Source organism: Aquarana catesbeiana, linkage group LG03, assembly GCF_042186555.1.
Source record: "Aquarana catesbeiana isolate 2022-GZ linkage group LG03, ASM4218655v1, whole genome shotgun sequence".
In the NCBI taxonomy this organism is placed as follows: Eukaryota; Metazoa; Chordata; class Amphibia; order Anura; family Ranidae; genus Aquarana; species Aquarana catesbeiana.
The window spans coordinates 24112839-24133306 of record NC_133326.1 but is presented as its reverse complement, the minus strand read 5'-3'; positions in this window follow the sequence as shown (position 1 = coordinate 24133306).

Genomic DNA, 20468 nt, shown 5'->3' with positions numbered 1-20468 from the left:
CGCACAGCACGAACTCTACGAGGAGTACGCATAAGAAACATGGCTAGAAAACGGTCGGCTGCTCAGAACGAAGTAACAGAACGCACTGAAGAACAGCAAGGCCTGTGAAGAGCGACCTGAAAAACAGCAACGAGCGGGCAAGATCGCACAGAAAACTCCGATACGAACTGACTGCACGCACTGAAGAGCAGATACAAACCCACAAGCACAAACTGAACGGCAGAAAACGATCTGAAAGCCACAAGTCTGAAAAAGCGCGAATCGTCTCTCACCAAACTTTTACTAACACAAGATTAGCAAAAGGAGCCCAAAGGGTGCCGCGCTTGGTTCTGAACCGGCCTTTTCTTAACTTTGTGCGACCGTGTGTAGGCAAAACAAGTTTGAGCCAACATCCGTCGGAAAAAATCCTAGGATTTTGTTGTCGGAATGTCCAAACAAAGTCCGACCATGTGTACGGGGCATAAGACACTTGTGGCGCCTTTGATCATCCAGGGATATCGTGCTATTAAGCCTCCACCACCCAATGGACTTGATCAAAGAGGGCTTCCAAGAAAAGATAAAGCCTCCATAGTGTAAAATCTTAAAGTTTATTTTAGGTAAAAAAGATGTTGCACTCACATCAATAGAAAGTAAAACCCACAGGCAAAAAAAAAAACAAAAAAACGGCTGGCTGAAAATGAAGCCCGTAGTCCGGGACTGGCTCAAATGCGGTGACGTCAGCACGTCGCTCCTTCCTACGCGTTTCATCACAGATTACGTCGTCCTGGGGCACGGGCGGCGTACTGACTCACCGCATTAAATAGGAAGCAACCACACCTCGTTCTGAGTTTCAGATGATCATCCTTAATGTCACTCCATCTTAAAAAAGGGCAAGAATGCAATAAGATAAAAAAAACTTTAAGCCCTGGTAAGCAAGTAGGAGCAGGGGTATAGTAAAATCTATTTATTCATTTAGGAAAAAAATTAACAATAAAGTTGCCCCAGCCCACCACCCGCCCACCCTCCTGTTTTGCTAATGAGGCCTGGGCCCAGTACAACAGGACCGGTTGTACTGTCCTCCAGACTGACAATGGTGCTGTCCACAGGTCCGCCCTATTCTCCTTCATCCAGAGCAGGAGCACTCTAATAACAAAGGTGTGTTGCTGGCCAGATCGCCAGGTGAAAACAGAGTGGGGGTTGGGGGGTCTAAAAAAGAAAACTAATGCAGCCACTACATCTAATGATTGGTGAGCTGCAATATATTACATTTTTGGGGTTTTAGGTTTAATACAGATTTAATATGATTGAAACCAAAGAAATGAATATAACTACAGGAACAAGTAAATGCTTTAAATAGAAAATGTTCTGAGGGTGTAAATTGTGTATTATCTGTAAAACAATATAATTAATGTTAGGTTACGCTCTCTAGCATAACAAATTATCGCACAGAAGTATATCGGTCTGAAGTTGCCTAGTCTTTTCTACAGAATCTCTGGAAGCAATTGTGTAGAATAGATGATGATTTAGAAACAATGGGTTGCTGAATGAAACTTTCATAAGGGTTGAATTTATCGAACGCTGTAAAGAAAGTATGCTAAAAGAAAAGCTGTAATTGACAGACAACATACAGAGGGGTCTTTTTAATAAAGGGATCCCAAGCTATGGACCCTATGTATTGCCACCATGGCATTGTTTTGAAAACATGATCTATTCCTTTCCAAAGAAAACTGTGTACTACGGTGCCTTGAAAAAGTATTCATACCCCTTGAAATTGTCCACATTTTCTCATGTTACAACCAAAAACGTAAATGTATTTTATTGGGATTTTATGTGATAGACCAACACAAAGTGGCACATAATTGTGAAGTGGAAGAAAAATGATAAATGGTTTTCCAATTTTTTTTTACAAATAAATATGTGAAAAGTGTGGGGGGTTCATTTGTATGGTGTCCCCCTGAGTCAATACTTTGTAGAACCCCCTTTCACTGCAATTACAGCTGCAAGTCTTTTTGGGGATGTCTCTACCAGCTTTGCACATCTAGAGAGACACATTTATGCCCATTCTTCTTTGCAAAATAGCTCAAGCTCTGTCAGATTGGATGGAGAGCGTTTGTGATTTTCAAGTCTTGCCACAGATTCGCAATGGGATTTAGGTCTGAACTTTGACTGGACCATTCTAACACATGAATATGCTTTGATCTAAACCATTCCATTGTAGCTTTGGTTGTATGTTTAGGGTCGTTGTCCTGCTGGAAGGTGAACCTCCGCCCCAGTCTTAAAGTGGAGTTCTACCCACTTAAACAAATTGGATATTTAAAAAAAAAATTTTCTCAGCACTTACTGTTTATCTGCTGTATTCATTTTTCACTTCCTCCTCCCTGGCCGTGGCCCATCGCATCATTTCCTGTTTGTAATGCCTTCTGGGAAGGGGCGGCAACTTCCTCTGACACTGCCGTTGCTATGGAAACCTGACCTGAAACCTATTACACTGCTTGTGCTGCACTGAGCATGTGCGAGATCTGCAAGGATGAGATCCAGGAAGAAATACAGTCTGGCTTCAGATGCCCACACTTAAGATGGCCACGGCCTGCTGTAAGTTTATAAAATAACAAACTACTGCTATAAACTAACAAAACAGACCTTAGTTTACAGACTAACTTTACTAGAATACATTAAGCTTCTGTATTATAGGGATATTTTTATTTAAAAAGTATCATTTCGGCCGGAACACCACTTTAAGTTTTTTGCAGACTCTAATGCCGTGCACACATGAGCGGAAATTCGGCCAGCAAAAGACCGATGAGAGCTTTTGGTCGATAAATGCGACCCTGTGTATGCTCCATCGGATTTTTGCTGACCGAATTCCAGCCAGCAAAAGAGTGGGAGCAGGTTCTCAATTTTTCGGTCGGAAAAAGCTCCTATCCAAAAATGCGATCGTCTGTAGCAATTCCGACACGCAAAATTCCTACACATGCTCGGAAACATTGAACTTTATTTTCTCGGCTCGTCGTAGTGTTGTACTTCACTGCGTTCTTGACGGTCTAAAGTTCAGCGAAATTTTGTGCGACTGTGTGTATGCAAGGCAAGCCTGAGCGGAATCCTGTAGGAAAAGCAATTATATCTTTTTCCGACAAGTCCGTTTGCGTGTACCCGGCATAACAGGTTTTCTTTTAAGATTGCCCTGTATTTGGCTCCATCCATCTTCCCATCATCTCTGACCAAAATTTTCAAAATGTGGAAAATTTCAAGGGGTATGAATACTTTTTCAAGGCACTGCATGTACAGTATATCATTCATTGTATAGCGGTAAAAGTGGGCATTAACCACTTCAGCTCCGAAAGATTTTACCCCTTCATGACCAGGCGATTTTTTTGCTATTTGGCAGCGTGCTACTTCGACTGGTAATTGTGCGGTCATGTAACACTGTACCGAAACAACATTTATGTCTTTTTTCACAGAAATAGAGCTTTCTTTATTTTTTTTTTGCGCTATAAACGAAAAAAAAAAATGAAAATTTTGTTTTCTAAACAATATTTTTTACTTTCTACTATAAAACATATCCAATAAAACATTTAAAAAAAATCAATTTTCTTCGTAAATTATGGCCAGAATGTTTTTCAGAATGTTAAAAAAAAAACAAAATCCCAGTAAGTATATTGATTGGTTTGTGTGAAAGTTATAGCGCCTACAAATTATGGTATATACACTGGAATTTTTTATTTTTTATTTTATTTTTATACTACTAATGGCAGTGATCAATGACTTATAATAGGACTGCAATAGTGGGCAATCTTACACTAATGACCCGTACACACGGTCGGATTTACCGATGGAAAATGTGTGATAGGACCTTGTTGTCGGAAATTCCGACCGTGTGTAGGCTCCATCACACATTTTCCATTGGAATTTCCGACACACAAAGTTTGAGAGCAGGATATAAAATTTTCCGACAACAAAATGCGTTGTCGGAATTTCCGATCGTGTGTACACAAATCCGACGCACAAAGTGCCACGCGTGCTCAGAATAAATTAAGAGACGAAAGCTATTGGCTACTGCCCCGTTTATAGTCCCGCGTTCAGAACGATTGGATTTTCCGACAACTTTGTGTGACCGTGTGTATGCAAGACAAGTTTGAGCCAACATCCGTCGGAAAAAATCCATGGATTTTATTGGCGGAATTTCCGATCAATGTCCGATCGTGTGTACGGGGCATAACTGTACCGGGGGAAACTGACTAACTTCCACTGACATCACCAGTGACACAATACTGCATATTGTTTGTTTTTTGTTTTTTTATCACAAAAAAAAAAAACAGTCGTGATCAAATACCACAAAAAGAAAGTTTAATTTGTGTGAAAAAACGTATATAAATTTTGTTTGGGTACAGTGTTACATGACCGCACAATTACCAGTTAAAGTGATATTAAAGTCTTGTTTGTTTTTTTTAAAAATAACAAACATGTTATACTTACCTGCTCTGTGTAATGGTTTTGCACAGAGCAGCCCAGATCCTCCTCTTCTCGGGTCCCTCACCGGAGCCCCTGGCCCCTCCCTCCTGCCAGATGCCCCCCACAGCAAGCAGCTTGCTATGGGGGGGTACCTGAGCTGAGCTGCTTCTTTGGGTGTCCATTCAGACACGAAGCCCGGCCCCGCCCCCTCTCTCTTCTCATTGGCTCACAGAGCTTGATTGACCGCAGCGAGAGCCAATGGCACCCGCTGCCGCCTCAGCCAGAGTGAGGAGGGAGAGTCCCAGACAGCCGAGGCTCGAGGATCGAGATGGGGCTCAGGTAAGTATTAGGGGGGGCTGCTGCACACAGAAGGTTTTTATTATCTTAATGCATAGAATGTATTAAGATAAAGAACCTTCTGCCTTTGGAATCACTTTAACCACTTCAGCTCCGGAAGGTTTACCCCCTTCATGACCAGGCCATTTTTTGTGATACGGCACTGCGTTAATTTAACTGACAATTGCGTGGTCGTGCGACGCTGTTCCCAAATAAAAACTATGGGGGTTATTTACGAAAGGCAAATCCGCTTTGCACTTGGAAGTGCAGTCGCTGTAGATCCGAGGGGGACATGCAAGGAAAATAAAAAACAGCATTTTAGCTTGCACATGATTGGATGATAAAATCAGGAGAATTTTCCCTCATTTCAGATCTACCCTTTAGATTTAGAGCGACTGTACTTCCAAGTGCACTTGCAGTGCAAAGTGGATTTGCCTTTCGTAAATAACCCCCCCCTTTTTTTTCCCTACAAACAGAGCCTTCTTTTGGTGGTATCTGATCACCTCTGTGTTTTTTATTTTTTGCACTAAAAACAAAAAAACCTGTCAATTTTGTTATAGCATCTACAAACTATGGAATAGATTTATGGAATTTTTTTTTTTTTTTACTAGTAATGGCGGGTATCAGCTACTTATAGCAGGACTGCGACATTGCGGTGGACAACTCGCATGCTAATGCCCTGTACACACGATCGCACATTCCGACAACAAAATCCATCAGATTTTTTCCGACGGATGTTGGCTCAAACTTGTCTTGCATACACACGGTCACACAAAAGTTGGTCAGAAATTCTGAACGCCAAGAACGCGGAAACGTACAACACGTACGACGAGCCGAGACCAGCCGAGTGCGGCTCTTCTGCTTGATTCCAAGCATGCGTGGCACTTTGTGTGTCGGAATTGTCTACACACGATCGGAATTTACGCACGGATTTTGTTGTCGGAAAATTTTAGAGCCAGCTCTCAAACTTTGTGTGTTGGAAATTCTGATGGAAAAAGTCTGATGGAGCCCACACACGGTCGGAATTTTCGACAACAAGCTCCGATCGCGCATTTTGCATCGGAAAGTCCGATCATGTGTACAGGGCATAAATGACACTTTTTAAGAATCAGTGACACTAATACAATGACCAGTGCTAAAAATATGTACTGTCACTGTACTAATGACACTGGCTGGGAAGGGGTTAACGATCAAAGGGTTAAATGTGTGCCTAACCTGTGCTTTTGTACACTGTGTGAGATGCTGGTGGTACTATGGGAAGGCAGAGATCAATGTTCCTGCTTAGCAGGAACACAGGATCACAGCCTTCCCTTCTCACAGAATGGCGATCTGCCTTGTTTATATAGGCAGACCGCTGTTCTGCCTGTGTCCCGAACACTTTGGATGCCCCAAGGAGAGTAGTAATGCGGTGCGCATAGCGTGCAGCAGCAAAATATGGGTGTGGCCAAATTGCTTTTGCTTACATAATGCTTACATCATCACCTTGCCTGCCCCCCCCCCCAGTGATGTCGAACCTGCTCTCAGACAGCTGCCACTCCCGGATGGCAAAAGATTTGTGTGTGACTATCTTAGTTACTTGGCCAAGCTGAATAATGTGTCTGGGCTTCAGTCCACTTGGAACCCAAACACAATTGAGTCTCGGAAAGGTGGCAACCCTAGTCCCGAACAATCGGTGGGTCCTGGCGGACATTGATACTGGCGGAGCAGCTGATTGGCTCCCGTTGTGTCCAATCACAGCGGGATCGGGTCGCCGGTGGCACGTGTGCACGCTCCAGACCTGGTAGTGCAGGATCACATACAAGTATGTGATCCTGCCCAGGACAACCGCCTTATATATACTGTATATGGTCGGCAAGGGGTTAAAGTAATGCAGTGCCGAATAGCAAAAAAAATGGACTGGTCATGAAGGGGATAAAACCTTCCAGAGCCGAGGTGGTTAACAAAGATTGCATCCCAAGATCTTTCAAGGTCAACAATACACTGAGACAGAAGCTTGGACATCCTAGAGACCCAACACTCAACCTCAAGCAAAGTATCTTGGTCTGTCCATTGCATATAATCTTACACTACATCTATCTTTTCAATAAGATTTTATTTAACACATATAATTTTGATACTATATACGTCTTTTTTTAGTGAGTAATTATTTAACAGATATTATCCCAGCCAATATATGGAGCTTGTGTTTTGCATTTCATGTTACCATTTATACTCCTTTGTTTCTCAGGCCAGAGGGTGTGGGATGTTCGCAGAGCTCTTGGCTGGGTTGTGTATTGTGGTTTCAGTGCCCTCTGTGTAACTGGAAGGTGATACCACGCATCTGGAGATGAAGGAATGCATGATTAACAATACAACGCCAAATGATTAATATCTTCTTAAGGCACATACTTCCAGATTATCCATCATTTCATTAGGGTTTAAGTAATGTTCGTTTTGAAAATGGGAATAGTGTCCTGAACCATGAATAACTCACCCACCTCCTGACACATTTGTTCGTTGCATAGCACAACAAAGCTTAATTCCTAAAAGTGTCCAAAAGCTGGTATTTAGTTTATGATGACAGCCCGTATTGTGACTAATCCACAGAAGATCTGCCCGAGTGTGCTGTGTATGGTCACATTTTTTGCCATTTATTTACCATATATACAGGCATTGGGTATCCCTGCAAAGAAATTTTTTATGCAGATATGATCAGTGTCGGACTTTGTTCGGACATTCCGACAACAAAATCCTAGGATTTTTTCCGACGGATGTTGGCTCAAACTTGTCTTGCATACACACGGTCACACAAAGTTGTCGGAAAATCCGATCGTTCTAAACGCGGTGACGTAAAACACGTACGTCGGGACTATAAACGGGGCAGTGGCCAATAGCTTTCATCTCTTTATTTATTATGAGCATGCGTGGCACTTTGTCCATCGGATTTGTGTACACACGATCGGAATTTCCGACAACGGATTTTGTTATCGGAAAATTTTATCTCCTGCTCTCCAACTTTGTGTGTCGGAAAATCCGATGGAAAATGTCCGATGGAGCCCACACATGGTCGGAATTTCCGACAACACGCTCCGATCGGACATTTTCTATCGGAAAATCCGATCGTGTGTACGGGGCATTAAAGTGACACCAAACTCGGGGTAAAAAAAAGAAAAATATATTCAAGTATGTATTTGTAGGACCCTCTTAGCTAGGTTGCTATAGTTGAGGAACATTTCGTTTTTGGCTCCTCTAATGGCGTGTATACACGTTCGGAATTTCGGCCCGCAAAAGACCGGTGAGGGTTTTTCAGCGGAAAATGTATCAAAGGAAAAAGGGAATATTTGCGACTTTAAATGAGACGCAATGGGAAATATTGCGACCCCCATCCCTGGTTGCTTTTGCAAAAAAGAGGGGGGGAGGGGGGGACTTTAAATGAGGTGTGTGGGGTAGAGCCAGACAAAAACATATACATATGTAAAAAATGGTATTCTTTATTAGACCAAAGATAGGGCATGGATCAACCCATATAAAAGCAGAATAGCACATTGGCATATAAAATACAAAGTATCGACATACATATTGAGGATAGTCACCAAACATGACACAGAAAGTCAATATTATACAACACAGTCCCCCAAATGGAGTAGGCATAACATTATATCAGGGTGGTAGAGCAATAAAAACAATCTTGAATCATGAATATGAGATGGATGCATCAAAATAAGCTTGATGACGTTTCGTGGACTTCTATTCACTCATCAGGAGCAAGTGCATCCATGTACTAAAAAAGGGGTAAAAAAAAAAAAATCACCATTATAGTTTGATATAACCACAGACTGGAGGGGTAGAGGGAATAAAGATGATGATGAACAAATAAACGGCCATAACTGAAAGTACTCACATAAGAGCTGATACTAGACCACGCGATACCACCTGCCGGAGGTCAGACAGATAATTATGTCCAGCGCGGGAGCTGGGGAAAGGACCCAAGCATGGATCAGGAGCACACACGCAATCCCAAAAAAAAGTGTGTATGGAAAAATCTTGATATAACTGGGGATGGGATTTCTGTATTGTATACAATAAAGTAAGTGGTTTGTTACCATATTGGTATAAATAAAAAGAAATGTCATATAGAGTAGACTAGGGTTGTCCCGATATCACTTTTTTAGGGCCGACTACAAGTACTGATACTTTTTTTCAAGTACTCGCCGATGCCGATACCGATTGCCGATACTTTTTTTTTAATGTTACGTGACAGTGTTTTTTTTTTTTTTTTTTTTTTTTAACAATGCTTTCTTTTTTTTCTTTTTTTTTAGGGGGGGGGAAGGGGGTGAACGGCGTCTGTGTGGTTTTTTTATCTACATTTTTATTTTTTACAATAATATATTTTTTTATTATTTATTGCAATATGTGTTTTTTTTTTTTTGTTTTTTTTAATCAGCCCTGTTGGGGGGCTTCGGTGAGATATTAGGGGTCTTAACAGACCCCTGATATCTCCCCCTTGAGACAGAGAAAGAGACCGAGGATAGAGATTCCTCAGTTCCTTTCTCTGCAGCCTTAGCTGCACTGAGAATGAATGGAGAGAAGACAGCGGCTCCTCTCCATTCATAAACTGACACATCGTAATCACAGGAGGTTACAATGTTTCAGTTATGTGAATGGACAGAGTCAGCTGACTCTGTCCATTCACTAAGGAGGACATCGTGAGAGAGAAAGCACAACGGAGGGGGACAGAGGAAGAGAGGGGGACAGAGGAATGGAGGGGGACAGTGGAACGAAGAGGGACAGAGGAATGGAGGGGGACAGTGGAACGAAGAGGGACAGAGGAATGGAGGGGGACAGCGGAACGAAGAGGGACAGAGGAATGGAGGGGGACAGTGGAACGAAGAGGGACAGAGGAATGGAGGGGGACAGAGGAACAAAGAGGGACAGAGGAACGGAGGGGGACAGCGGAACGAAGAGGGACGGAGGAATGGAGGGGGACAGTGGAACGAAGAGGGACAGAGGAATGGAGGGGGAAAGAGGAACAAAGAGGGACAGAGGAACGGAGGGGGACAGCGGAACGAAGAGGGACAGAGGAACGGAGGGGGACAGCGGAACGAAGAGGGACAGTGGAACGAAGAGGGACAGCGGAGGGGGACAGCAGAACGGAGGGGGCATGGAGGGGGCATGGAGGATGCGGTGACAGCGGTGATCGTGTGTGGGGAGCTACAAGCACCGATCACCGCTGTATGTCACTAAGCAGCTGAAAGCTGCGGGGGGAGAAGCTTGTAACTCCCCCACACGCCGATCACCGCTGACTGTCCAGGTATCGGCGGAAGCATCGGGAGCATTTGCCCGAGTACAAGTACTTGGGCAAATGCTCGGTATCGGTGCCAATACCGATACTAGTATCGGTATCGGGGCAACCCTAGAGTAGATTCATCACCACAGTATAGAAGTATATTGTAGAGCATATCAACAAGGTGAAGAGAATGAAAAATAGGGTGTCCATATAGTAAGAATAGGGAAGAGGAGATGAGATTCCTGAAATCAGGAGAAATTAATGAAAACTAGAGTAAAGAAATATTAGTAATGCTTGTTATAGAGGAATTTAAGAATAGATCAAGAGCTTGCTATGTGTTTACCCATGTAGGTCCTAATGGGATATGAACCAAAAATGGAGTGCAGTGTGGGACTGCTGAGAAAAGGTCACTGAAGGAGAACTGCAGGGTGAGCCCAGCGGCCAGGGTCCCATCCAGCGTCACACGGCGGAAAATTTGACCGTCTGTATGCTCCATCGGACTTTTGCTGGCCGAATTCCAGCCAGCAAAAGATTGGGGGCATGGTCTCAATTTTTCGGTCGGGAAAAGTTCCTATCCGAAAATGCGATCGCCTGAGGCAATTCCGACACGCAAAATTCCTACGCATGCTCGGAAACAATAAGACGCATGCTCGGAAGCATTGAACTTCATTTTCTCGGCTCGTCGTAGTGTTGTACGTCACCGTGTTCTTGACGGCCATAAGTTCAGCGAACTTTTGCATGACCTTGTGTATGCAAGACAAACTTGAGCGGAATCCCGTCGGAAAAGCCGTCATATCTTTTTCCGACGAGAAGTCTGATCATGTGTACGCGGCATAAGTTCTGCTGGTGCAGGTTCTGGAGTATAGTGGGTGGGAAAGGCAGACCCCGGGCTGTAAATTCATGCAGCCTTAGCCAATCAAGAGAGTGACCAGCATGAGGCTGAGGTGTGTATAAATAGTTTGGGGCCTGGAACAGCAGGGTCCTTATTCCTATGGGAGAAGACCCAGCCTGAGGGCTGAGGCCCTATTGGCTGATTGCTACAGCTTAGAAGAAGCCATCTGGGTCCCTGCCCAAGCTAGAGCTAGGGGGACCCACGTCTAGAGTCCCCAAAAGCAGTGCAGGAAGTCCACAGAGGACTCGACCTGGAGGCAATCTGTACAGAGGCTGGCTGGTAGTACTACAAGGGAGCATTAAATTACCCAGGGCACAGTGAATACAAGCAAGCATTAAAGATCCTAGGGACTGTCTTTGTCAACTTTGGAAGAGCTCACTCCAGTTTGATCATTCAGGCTATACCTTGACAAAAGGGTCCTCTGAGTTATAGTTCACCAAATGCTCAATACAAGAGGGTGCTTGCACCTGAAGAGACAGAACAGTTAGAGATGTCCTCCATTGTATTTCTGCTAGTGTGGAGTATCCCAAGGCTCACCCGCACCCACGTTAAACCAGCAAATAAACTGCAAAAAGGCATGCATTGCCTGTTTCCTGAGTTGAGTGACTGTGAACTACTTTGTGCCTGGTTGCCATGTGCCCTACAGGGAATGGAACCCATAATAATACTGCCAGACCAGTCTGGGGCCTGTGCTACATATTCTAATTCAGAAAAGTCCCTTCTATTGCTCTCATTCTCCTCTAAATCTCCAAAATCATTTTTCTTGCTGATGTGATCTGACTTCCTGTTAGATGGGTGGCTACATTCATTCTCTATGATCCCACTGTATGTAGGAATGTAGCTACTCTCTCTTCCTGATGTAGTACTCCTTCTGGCCGTGGTAGAAGAGAACCTGCCTCCAGCGTCGAGAGAGGGCTGACATTACCCCAGGGTGGATCCATAGTCACAGTAGAGATAGCCATGACAATGATGGGGGCCAGTCACTTTAGCCTTTTTCTAGTTTTATTGCACCTAATCACAGGGAGAGAGGATGAGGGTATAGGTGTCAGGGTCAGGATCTGAACCCAGGTCCTCTGCTGCATCGGGCAGAACAGCTGAGATGCTGGACAGCATGCTGCCTGAACCTTTGGAGAATCGTGTCTTGTACCTTATTTCTTGTGATCCTTGAACTCCTTGATTGTCCCATTAAGTTCCTATTTAAGCCATGTCTCCGTATTTCCTGTTTGCCAGATTATTTTGCTCTCTCCGACCGATATCTCGCTCCTTTGTGCAACTATAGCTGTCCTTATCTCCACTACCACTCGTTACTGACCTTTGGCTTGTTCCTCGACTATATTTCTGCTTGATCCCAACCTGTAACCACTTGTTACCGACCTTTGGATTGTTACTGACTACGCTTCTGCTTGATCCATACCTGCTATATCTGCTACTGGACCCCAGCTCACTCATCTCCTGGTGGGGCGATCCCGAGGACCACAACCTGTTACTAACATGCAGCAAAGCCCATCTCCACAATCAGGAACTCTGGTGAAAACCCGTTAGTGCTTAAACCTTGCACCCCGGGTGAGCCGCACCATCTGCCAGGGTGACCTGCATGTACACGTATCCAGGTGGTTGGTGGGAGCCTCATTACAGCTATAGCTACTGGTCTCAAAGCCTAACCCCGGACCATGACAATAGGTCCCTTTAAAATCAAGGCTACAGATTCCACCAGATTTCTCTTCCTTCCAAGGGAGTGCCAGGATTTTCAGATTCTCACTCCACCAGGACTTCAATTCTCTGGATCTACCACCTTGGGTGCTGTACTCTCCTCAACCAGGCAGGGCAGCTTAGGGATTCTTAGCTAGGCCTCAACCAGACTCTGGCCTACTCAACCCAAGCCACTGCACACACACTTCTCTAGGCCACATCCCTGGGGAAAGAGAGCTCTCAGCCCACTCGCCAAGCTTTTATATTCTCCCCCAACATGCACCTCTGGCTATGAAACTCCTAGTGGTTGCCAGAGGAGACATAAATGCTCAAAGCACAAGATTGTCATCATCCCCATAACTATTGTCCTGATTGCCAGTGACACCCAGTGACAGCACCAGAGAACAGCAGCAACCCTCAACCTACAGAAGAAACCAAGTGAGGAAAACTACAAATTGACCTAGGTAAATTACTAACCAGGAAAGCTAACTGTACTAGATACTTCTGCTGACAGGGTGGCTACACTGAGATGGACTATGAACTTTGGGCTATGTGATTTGCGCATCAAGCATGGCAACCTTTTGGAGGTTGAGATCTACCTGGACATGGAAGAAATCAAATGTCCCCGGGGGTTCTAATGAGGAAAGTGGAAGGGTCTTCATTCCTTTAGGCTTCATGTACACTTGGCTGTGATGTACTGCGGGCACGGGAAAATGCAAAACGTGGCAAAATCGCAGTAAGATCACGCCATGATTTTGCCGCGTTTTGTGGCTTCCCGTGGCCAGCGGTCAAAACAGTTGAACCTCCCTAAACCGCAGCAGCTCCTAAACAATGCTTAAAGCCTATGAGTACATGGACACATAGGCTTTTTATGGAGTTGAGGTTATGAGCTGTAGTGTACTTGGTAGTATCTCACTAAAAAATAAATTTTTATCGCAGGGGATGCCAAAAATCTGATTTGGATCTTGGTCCAGACTTCTTGGAAAATCAGTAAGCCAAGCACACAAGCAGGAAATTAAATTTTCAGGAGACGATCTGTACACCATCCTCCAGGTTGCCATATTGCATTGCATTTTACAGAAAATTACAGCGCTGCAGATTGAAAGGGCATTCAATTATATGACAATCAATATCAATCTATCAATATGACTTGTGTTGCAATTGTATATGATGTAATATTTTATTATAATTTTCAATTTTTTTCCCATGGAAGTGGAGTTACCCTTTAAATCTACACTCTTATTGACCAAAACAGTACATGCATTACAGTATCAATCCACACAAAACTGGAGACTACACAATTTGTTTTTCACTCAAACGTTCATAGAAAAAACATTCATGAGAACATTTCATTCTTGCCATCATTGAGTCAACTAATTTAATTTGAAAGCCCTTTAAAATGTCATGCCGTGCTGCTATCTGAATGTAATCCCAGACCGGTGGGACAACCTATGAGGTCATCGTTTTTTTTTTAGTCAAGGCATACTTTAAAATTCTACACAATCTTGACTCACCCCATTCTAAAACGTGAAAAACGTAGGTAATAGTTTTATACAATGCAGCCGCATTGATACGCATAGGACACCCAACATTGAGGATGATTTCTTTTTACAAAGCAATATATCTTTGCACACTGGCACTGACTACGTCAGCTTTTCTTCTCTTCTCTTCTCTTCTCCCTTGGTTTCACTCCCTTATCCAAAAAACGAAAAATGGGAATACAAATCAGTTGGTGTATGGCCAGCATTAGGGCCGGTTCACACCTGAATCACACAGGAATGTGATTCCTGTTCAATCCAGTGCTGTTTTGGTTTTTTTTGGAAACACATGATTATAGTCTGAGGCTCTAATTGGCTTCAAAAAAGGGTGGGCTCGAGATACAGTTGTACGAGGAGGATTTGGATTTTGTGGGAATTTCAGAGACCTGGTTCAACAGCTCTCATGATTGGATGGCAAACATTCAAGGGTATACCCTTTATCGCAAGGATAGAGAGGGTAAAGAAGGGGGAGGGGTATGCCAATATATCAAGAATAATGTACAAGTGAATGTGAGACCTCACTGAGGGAGCTAGGGAGGAGGTGGAATCCTTATGGGTAGAGCTCCAAAGGGATGAAGCTAAGTGGAAAATAATACTGGGAGTATGCTATAGCCCCCCTAACCTGAGGGAGGAAGTGGAGACAGATCTCCTATCACAATTTGGATTAGCAGCAAGGATGGGAAGTGTTATCATAATAGGGGATTTTAATTATCCAGACATAGAATGGGCAAAGGGAATCGCGCATTTATCTAAGGCTTGCCAGTTCCTAAATGTCTTGCAGGACAATTTTTTGGGTCAGATGGTAGACGCACCAACTAGAAATAAAGCGTTACTGGATCTACTGATTACCAACAATACAGACCTGATCACGGATGTAGAAATACGGGGCAATTTAGGAAACAGCGATCACAGGTCAATTGGCTTTAGTATAAATCACACAAATAGGAAACATAAGGGGAATACAAAGACACTGAATTTCAAAAGAGCCAACTTCCCTAAACTACAAGCCTTGCTAAAAGGCATAAATTGGGATAAAATCTTAGAAACAAAGAACACGGAGAAGAGATGGGTTTTCTTTAAGAGCATATTAAATAAGGGCATAAGCCAGTGCATCCCATTGGGAAATAAATTTAAAAGAGCGAACAAAGGTACTAGATGGCTTAACTCCAATGTAAAAATGCATATAAAAGCAAAGGAGAAGGCCTTCAAAAAATACAAGGTTGAGGGATCATCATTAGCATTCAGACTTTATAAAGAATGCAATAAGAAATGGAAGGGTGCAATAAGGATGGCTAAGATAGAACATGAAAGACACATAGCGGAGGAGTTGTCATCTAGATAAAGGAAGGCCCGTAGACGTGGTGTATCTGGATTTTGCAAAAGCATTTGACACAGTTCCCCATAAACGTTTACTGTTCAAAATAAGGTCCGTTGGCATGGACCATAGGGTGAGTACATGGATTGAAAACTGGCTACAAGGGAGAGTTCAGAGGGTGGTGATAAATGGGGAATACTCAGAATGGTCAGGGGTGGGTAGTGGAGTCCCCCAGGGTTCTATGCTGGGACCAATCCTGTTTAATTTGTTCATAAACGACCTGTCAGATGGGGTAAACAGTTCAATTTCTGTATTTGCGGACGATACTAAGCTAAGCAGGGCAATAACTTCTCAGCAGGATGTGGAAACTCTGCAATAAGATCTGAACAAATTAATGGGGTGGGCGACTACATGGCAAATGAGGTTCAATGTAGAAACATGTAAAATAATGCATTTGGGTGGCAAAAATATGAATGCAATCTATACACTGGGGGGAGAACCTCTGGGGGAATCTAGGATGGAAAAGGACCTGGGGGTCTTAGTAGATGATAGGCTCAGCAATGACATGCAATGCCAAGCTGCTGCTAACAAAGCAAACAGAATATTGGCATTAAAAAGGGGATCAACTCCAGATAATTCTCCCGCTCTACAAGACTCTGGTCCGGCCGCACCTAGAGTATGCTGTCCAGTTCTGGGCACCAGTCCTCATTAAGGATGTACTGGAAATGGAGCGAGTACAAAGAAGGGCAGCAAAGCTAATAAAGGGTCTGGAGGATCTTAGTTATGAGGAAAGGTTGCGAGCACTGAACTTATTCTCTCTGGAGAAGAGACGCTTAAGAGGGGATATGATTTCAATTTACAAATACTGTACTGGTGACCCCACAATAGGGATAAAACTTTTTCGCAGAAGGTATTTTAACAAGACTCGTGGCCACTCATTAAAGTTAGAAGAAAAGAGTTTTAACCTTAAACTACGTAGAGGGTTCTTTACTGTAAGAGCGGCAAGGATGTAGAATTCCCTTCTATAGGCGGTGGTCTTAGCGGGGGGCATCGATAGTTTCAAGAAACTATTAGATAAGCACCTGAATGACCGCAACATACAGGGATATACAATATAATACTGACATATAATCACACACATAGGTTGGACTTGAAGGATTTGTGCCTTTTCAACCTCACCTACTATGTAACAATAATGACCTCTTTCCCTTGTGTAGAAGGCTGATAGCATTTTTCTGCCCTGCAGCCTGCCCTCTGATCTACCCCTCCTTCCGGACTTGAATGGGGGTCCCTAACCGGACCCATTGTTGATTCCCACCCTCTTCTCCCCCCTTCACCCCTTTTCCCTTTTCTCTTTGTTCTTCTCTTGGCCCTTACCCTATCCCCTATTCTACTTAATTCTGATGATTGCAAAACAGATGGATACCCAGACTGCAACTTTTGTTGTGACTATATATATATATATATATATATATATATATATATATATATATATATATATATATGGAACTTATTGTTACTATGTTAAAATGTCAGATCTTTAGCTCATATCAACTTTCCTTAGTACATACATTATGTCTATAGATGGTGTGTTAAATTGGACCCCTATACCCTTGTGTTTGGTGACTTAACCAAAAATGGTCTTTATTGAACATGCCTGTAGGCAGGTGCTTACAAGGGGAACATGTTTTTCTGTGGAAGCACTTGTTTCCCCTGGCTGTGCTAATTTCCACATGTTAGTTGAGCCAGCCAGGTGCCAAATGTTACAATGTCTTGATGTTTTCTTGTGCCCTCGGGTTGAACTGAGAGCTGGGGGTAACCAGACTGTAAGGGTTAATGCTTTTCCTGCCATTTTCAGCAAGGTTATTGCCCCCTACAAGTCAACCAAAATAAAAGGGGCTGCCTCTAAGCCCCTGTGTCATCCTCTGGGGAAATACTGCCAAGATGTAGCTGGTTATTCTGCTGGGGTGATCACCTCCTTTGGGGAGGGGGGGTATAGGAGCCTAATCTGGGTTCCTGGTGAGGGCCCTGAGGCTGGAGACCCCCTAAAAACTTGTAGCTGCTAATCATGGACTCACTGTCTTTATGGATTACTTCCAATCATGGTCCCAAAAAGACTTACACTATCTCTTGTGGATTATTGTCTGAATGGCCAAAAAAGGGATTGTTTATGGACTTGTCTTCTGCATAAGGTATGCAAACTCTATGGGATATTAGAAGAACTCTGTATAGGAACTGTGTTGAAGTTTGCTTTGTCTTTTGAGAATTGTACTGTATCAGCAAATACCTAAGTAAAGGATATTGTTTGTTTACGTGCTCTGCCTGGTCTGAAATCTCTTAAAGGGGTGCATGCACAGCATATCAAGAGAACATGGCTTGCAACACAACTAGAGGACTGAGTAAGAGGAAGATGCAATACATGGGTCTTACACACAGAGTGATATCCAGAGGAAGCTAACGTGCTGTTGGTAAGGACTACAGTGTTTGTGTCACATGCAAAGCCAGGAGACGGGTGACATGGCTGGGGTGATGGTCACTCTAGCAGAGGAGGGGGTTAAAGAGCTTGGCACCCCCACAAGTATATTGATTGGTTTGTGCAAAAGTTATAGCGTATACAAAATAGGGGATACATTTATGGCATTATTATTGTTATTATCTATTTACTAGTAATGGCGGTGATCAGCGTGATCAGATCGGACACTTTTGACACTTTTTTGGGACCATTGACATTTATACAGCGATCAGTGCTATAAAAATGCAATGATTACTGTATAAATGACACTGGCAGGGAAGGGGTTAACACTAGGGGGCGATCAAGGGCTTAAGTGTGTCCTTGGGAGGTGTTTCTATTTGTGGGGGAAGGGGACTGACTGGGAGAAGAGAGAGATTGCTGTTCCTGATCACTAGGAACAGACGATCACAGTGTGCTCCCCTGACAGAACGGGGATCTGCATTGTTTACACTGGCAGATCCCCATTCTACCTCCCTGCGGAGCGATCGCGTGTGGCCGGTGGACATCGCGGCCGCCGGACATGCGCATCAGCTCCGGCACCATGCGTGCACCCGCTGTATCTATTACAAGAAGCTGCGATTCACGCAATAGAGCCACCCTGCCGCAGTATATCTGCGGCGGCTGGTCGGGAAGTGATTAATTTGCTATTGTATACACTTGGGTGGGCTCAGGGCGCAGTGCTCTGTGCCTGCAGCCCACCCCTTTTTGAAGCCAATTAGAGCCCCAGACTCTAATCGTCTGCTTCGGAAAAAAAAAAAACAAAAAAAACCATTGAAATCAAAGCGTCTGGTGCCCTGCGTTGAGATTAGGGGCCGGGCGCATGGATTAGGGGAGGCGAACCCTGCGCCCTGCATGGACAGGCCGCTACTGCCTAAGGGAAGCCTATAATAAGGCTTACCTGTAGGTAAAATGAATATCTCCTAAATGTGCACTGTTTGGGAGATATTTACCCTTCATGCAGCCGCTGACATCACCGGCGCATGCACTCTGAACATCCAGCGAGTCCATGCCAGACCATCGGTGCTTTGTGCCGCAACCGAGGGCTCCCGCGCACATGTGCAGGAGTGACGTCATTGCGGCTCCAGCCAATCACACCGCCGGATCCTGCAAACTCAGAAGAAAGACCTGGGGAAGATTCCAGCCCCCTCAGTGGTGACAGCATGCCGCTGGAGGGCCTCATTTTGAGGTATTTCAGAATTTGCTAGTATATGCAATGCATTCTTTTTTTAACTGCCGCGGTTTACTACCACTTTAATGTTGCCTGTCACGTGACTGCAGCTCGCTGACTTGGTTCTAGGCATTAGTGAGTGCAGTTTCACTTGTCCCCACTGGTGTGCCTAAGCCCTGCCCACATGCCCATGTGATCCTTGCATCATGTTTGCATGCCTCCCCACTTTTTGAGATGGGAATGAGGGACACCTATCAGCAAAAGCATGCAGGCATAGGACACACCCCCTGCCACGCCCCTTAAAGGAGAATTGTACAAAAAAAAAAACAAGATTGGTTAAACCCACAAGTGCTTTTTTACCACTACTATTCCTTTATGTTGGCTTTTGGAATTTACAAATGCAGCAATTTAGAAATCAGATGAAAGGTTAAGTGCTGGAAAACACTTTTTGATAGATAAAAGTGTATTTTAAAAACATCTATATAGATCAGACCAAAATGAGTGACAAATGAGGAGGAATGAGGGACAGAGGGACATTGCTCCAAATCAGGGACAGTCCCTTGAAATCAGGGACAGTCCCTCGAAATCAGGGACAGTTGGGAGCTATGATGTTTCATATGTACTGATGACAATGTTGCATGTGACTTGTACTTTATGTTGACATGCAATATCGGATCATCATAAAGAATTATAAAAAAATAAAAGTGTGTGTGTAACTAAGCTAAATTAATGAACGTATCATCAAAAACAGACTATGTTAGAAGGAAGGTAGGATCCACACTGAGTACTGTAAACGAAGATATTTGGAGCGTCAAAGTCTTCTCTTGGGGGGTAGTAAAAGACTCTAACGCACAATGAACTGTAAAGACTTTTCTTTTGTTTCCACCGAAAAGGACCGTGCACTTGTGGCCCTGCTTCCCATGCTTGAAAGTTCTCTAAACATTGCTTAAAAAGCAGCTGAATGGGTCCCTTTTGGCCATCGGTGGCCTAGTTCTAGTCTCCCTTTCAGTTGCTTACTTGTCCTCCTCTTTGCCCTCTCTGCTCTGCTGAGATCGTCCTGGATTTTCTCTCAATGCAACTGCTGTCCAAGCCAGCTGTAACCACTACATCTTCAGCAGTGGACCGAGGAGGGTATTAATCATATTTTTGAAGAGGACACTCTGCTATTTATCTCTTTGACACTTCCTGCATTGGGAAGCTTTGTGCGGCACACAGCCCATTGAGTAGTAAGATTAGACATTACCATGGTCCATTGCTTCTTCCTGCCCTCTTCATTGAGTGACTGTTCAACAGTGGCGTGGTGTTTGTTCAATAACACATAATT